The sequence below is a fragment of the Ceratotherium simum genome, chromosome 36 (assembly GCF_057802395.1).
Source record: "Ceratotherium simum simum isolate JZ-2026a chromosome 36, ASM5780239v1, whole genome shotgun sequence".
Classification (NCBI taxonomy): domain Eukaryota; kingdom Metazoa; phylum Chordata; class Mammalia; order Perissodactyla; family Rhinocerotidae; genus Ceratotherium; species Ceratotherium simum.
In genome coordinates this window covers 22155716-22160346 of record NC_141935.1, presented here as the reverse complement: position 1 = coordinate 22160346, position 4631 = coordinate 22155716, and the positions used below count along the sequence as shown (strand labels likewise).

Below are 4631 nucleotides of genomic sequence, written 5' to 3'. Positions count from 1 at the left end.
GCAATAGGACGGTTATTTTCCCAGTACGGGTTCGCACTTGTCTCTGATCCTTCAAGGAGACAACAAAGCGATCAGAGGAATGCACGAGGCCACCTGAGCCCACCTGGGAAGTGCCCAGCCTGAGAGCTCCGGGGGGCATCTTGCCCACAGTTGGAGAAATCTCCCCACTCTATAAAGGAAGAGAATTAGGACCCGAGATCAGTTAGCTAAAAGCCAACTCAGTTCCCAAAGGACTAAGGAGGTTTTCGGAATGTGACTTGAGTTCTTTTCTCTGCCCCACCCCTTCCCTCTGGTGGAAACAGACAGTTCCGGTCAAACTGCTTAGACCCGGGAAGGGCTTGTCGGGTGGCGTGGGGGCTGGCCCAGGGCCGAGCAAGGCCTCACCCCGGAGAGAATCAGGTGCTCTTAAGGGAGAGAGAAATCTTCAGGAATTTGTTGAATTCATCACTCAGACTTGATTTTTGGTGAATTCTCTTGCTTTTATTTATCTATTTATTTTTGAGAAGGTAGCAGGAGATGAAAAAATTGCTTTTACAAAATTGAGGGATGGCAGAGTTTGAACTAGAATCCACAGCTGTTCAACTCCAAAAGAGGCCTGGAAGTGGGGTGCAGTGGCGTGAGCTACCAGATTTATTTAGGGTCATGTCTCCATGAAGTGAAATCATTTCAATGAAGCGTGCTTTCACTGGGCTCCTGACCAGGGAGACAGCCTCTGGTTGGGCCTAGAGGAGATTCCCTTGGGAAAGCAAAGGTGTAGGGAAGCCTGCACAGGCGCTGTCCCACGGTGACCCCAATCCAGGAGGCAAAGATGGACATGGCGTGGTGAGAAGGAAGCCGACGCTAGAGGTGGGCATTCTGAGTTCAGTTGGTGCGGCCAGAGTGAAGTGGACCACTCAGAGCCCTGAAGCACAGCATGGTGGGCTGGCACCTTTTTATTGTCAGTGCGGAAGCAGACGTCTGCTCAGAAAATGGAAAGGTGACATGAAAGTGCTTTTACTAAAGATAGCAACAGAAAAGAACCTGCTTTCTAGCATATCTAAGGCCCAGCCTGGAGGGGAAAGCAGATGTCTAGACGTTGGTTATGGTGAAGATGGGAGATGGCCGTTCAGGGTGGGAAGGGAATGGGACTCCCCTTGTACTCCAAAAAATCTCAGCTACTAAATTCGAGGAAAATTTGAGGCTTAAAGCACTAACTGGACAAATGACTGTCTCTTTCCCTTTTTGACAAATGAAGGGTTCCTCTGGGCCTTATTTGACCCTTTCTGAGGGCCTGTTCCAGCAGCCTTCTGTAATAACCTAACAGGGGAGGGAGATTGTACAGGCTGTCCTTGGATTAGCAAATTGCTCGTCTGCAAGGATTCAGAACCCAACGCTGAGGCAATTCAGTTCCTCCAGGCCTTTTTCACAAAGCATCTATTCTCTTCCTTTCCCAGGGATTACGAATACAGTGATGTGTACCTGGTAACACATAATCCACTCTTGAGCCTATAAAAATGCTACTTTGTGTTTCTTTGGGTTCTGTCTTTAGAAGAAAATTCTAGGTGCTCCAGATCCAAGAGGGGTACTGTCTGTTCATACTCCCCCATGCAGCCAGGTTACAAGCACCCCCTAGGACATGGTCCTGGACCCCTTGCTGTTGGTCTTGGGTGCCAATTCATACTTGCCTGGGAGAGCAACTACCTTCTGAACCTTGGTGACTCATCTACTTGCCTGCATCTGAAAGCTTCCCCTCAGCTGGGTCCAATTATTACCTTCATGAGCCAGCTGCCAACTCAGACTCGGCAAACACAAAGCTGTCGTTTTCCACGTGCTGCTCCCCGTTCTTTGTCCTCTACCATGTCATTAACTTTCCAGCCCTGAATACCTGCATGATCTGACCTGCATATCCCTCTGTTGTCAAATCCTGCTCCCTTTCCCAAGCAGGACTCCCCCCGGGGTTGTTACCACACCCCTTCTTGCTAACGCCCCAACGCAGATGTGGCCCACAGCCATGCGGATCTCTGGCTTTGATCAGCTCTGCAGGTGACCGCTCCAGATGGCTGCTGACCTCTCTTCCCACCCCCACCCCGCTCTGAACCTCCCTCACCAGGAGTGCACGTGCTCATCCTTGTGCGTGCTCATCCTTGTGCTATCTCAGAATTCCATATACCGAGAGGGTCTTAGGGGTTTAGGGCTCTTGGATTTCTGAGGGTACAGTTTCTTCAAGGCTTTCCCAGCCCTAGGTCATCAGACTGTCCTTGTCCATTCCAAATGACTAAGGCACCTGGAAGATTTGCCTAACAAGAAACAACACATTTCCACGTCCAAACAGAGCTTCCAAGTCAGCCGGGCGAGCGGGATAGCAGAAAGAGCACAGGCTTGGACAGACCCGGCTTCGGGCGCTGGCTCTGCTGCTCACAGTGCGCGCCCGCAGGCTAACCTCTCTGAAGCTCCGTTTCTTCCCGTGAAAGTGTGGGGGACGTTATCTCCCTCACCAGGCAGATGTGGATTAAACGTAATCTGCACGTACAGTCGGTCTGAGCGCTGACACCCGATCAACGGTAGTTGCTGTGCTCCTTCCACCCGGTTCCAGCCACGTCGTGCCCCTCCTGCGTCCTTCGTTACTGAATTCGGACTCCACGCACGTACGCCAGCACGGGAGCATGAGCTTCTTCATCTGGGACCACATTTTGCCTTTGTATCCTCACTGCCTAATCCAGTGCCTGGCAAAGTACTTGTAGAATGAATGAATGAATGAATGCATGTTTGTTATGGATTGAAACATTCATGTTTCACATCAGAATTTTAGATTAGCCCTTTCTTCAGCTTCTGCTAAGGTGCTCCGTCCTTCCGAGGAAACTGAGGCCGCACTGGGGTGGGGCCCTCACTTCACATGGTGCCCACCGCACCCAGCAGCCGCCCACCAGCACTTGCTGGCTCCACAGCCTCCATCTCTGAGCTCGTCTGCATCTCCTTGGAGCTCATCCTGCACGACGACGACGAGGCGACAGTCGTGTAGGACAAGAGCAATGCCCTCATTGAAGCAGCTGGTGGAAGTGTTGAACCTTTCTGGCCAGGCTTGTTTGCAAAGGCCCAGGCCAACATCCGCATGGGAGCCTCCTCTGTAGCGTCCGGGCTGGTGGCCCTGCCCCCGAAGGAGGTACTGCCCCTCCAGCACTGCTGCCCCAGCCGAGAGGAAAGTGGAAGCAAGGAAAGGAGAATCTGAGTCGTCAGATGATGACATGGGCTTTGGTCTTTTTGACTAAACCTCTTTTGTAACACGTTCAATAAAAAGCTGAACGCTTAAAAAATATATGAAGAATTTTAGATTAAATCAAAAAACCTTGGGGCCGGCCCCGTGGCTTAGCGGTTAAGTGCGCGTGCTCCGCCGCTGGTGGCCCGGGTTTGGATCCCGGGCGTGCACCGACGCACCGCTTCTCCGGCCACGCTGAGGCCGCGTCCCACATACAGCAACTAGAAGGATGTGCAGCTGTGACATACAACTATCTACTGGGGCTTTGGGGGGAAAAATAAATAAATAAAGTTAAAAAAACAACAACAAAAAAACCCCCTGAGATCTAGCCAGAACTGCTGGCACACAGCAAGTGGTTGACAAGGCAGTGGAATGAACACATATTTGTTTTTTTTTTTTTTTTAAAGATTTATTTATTTATTTTCTCCCCAAAGCCCCAGTAGATAGTTGTATGTCATAGTTGCACAGCCTTCTAGTTGCCGTATGTGGGACGCGGCCTCAGCGTGGCCGGAGAAGCGGTGCGTCGGTGCACGCCCGGGATCCGAACCCGGGCCGCCAGCATCAGAGAGCACGCACTTAACCGCTAAGCCACAGGGCCGGCCCATGAACACATATTTGTAACGCACAGGGACGTGTTTTTTCTTTCCTGTTCTTGTTCCAGGACCAGGCTCCTCGAACAAGCCACGTGGAGCACGGTCAAGAGTATTGGTTCTGGAGTCACACAGTCTGAATTTCAGATCCTGTCTCTGTAACTGACTGTGACCTTGGGCCAGTCACTCAATCTCTCTCAGTCTGTCTCCTCATCTACAAAATGAAGATATTCCTAGTACTATCTCCATCGTAGAAGTGTTGAGAATCAAGTAAGATAATCAATGTAAAAACCTTGGTACAGGGCTCAGTGAAAAGTAAGGATTCTCAATAAACGCCCACTGTTTTCAGTACACCACACTTAAAGGTTGTCCACGGTCCGGCCCGGTGGCGTAGCGGTTAAGTTCGCACTCTCCACTTTGGCAGCCCAGGGTTCACAGGTTCGGCTCCTGGGCGCGGACCTATGCACCACTCATCAAGCCATGCTGTGGCGGCGTCCCACATACAAACTAGAGGAAGAGGGGCACAGATGGTTGCTCAGGGACAATCTTCCTCCCAAAAGAAAAAAAAAAGGTTATCCAGATGCCCTCCATATTTTGCTTTGTTTCTGTTTTAGATGACAAGCTTCTCAAATTCAAGGATTGGCTCTTGGGGCTTCTCTCCATTTATTAAGCACTTATTTCAGGCCAGGCACTGACTCCGCTAGGTTTGGGGAACAGAGAAATAAAAGATCCTTCCCGTCCTTACGGAGTTACAGCCTCAGGGGGAAACAAACTGTGCTTATTTACAACACAGCCTGTGAGGCCAGGAA

The 4631-nt window shown here is 50.8% G+C and overlaps 1 pseudogene; it reads left to right on the top strand.

Moving 5' to 3' along the window:
- Positions 1-2725: 2725 nt before the first annotated feature.
- On the top strand, positions 2726-3245 carry LOC101396757 (large ribosomal subunit protein P1 pseudogene; annotated as a pseudogene).
- The last annotated feature ends 1386 nt before the right edge of the window (positions 3246-4631 follow it).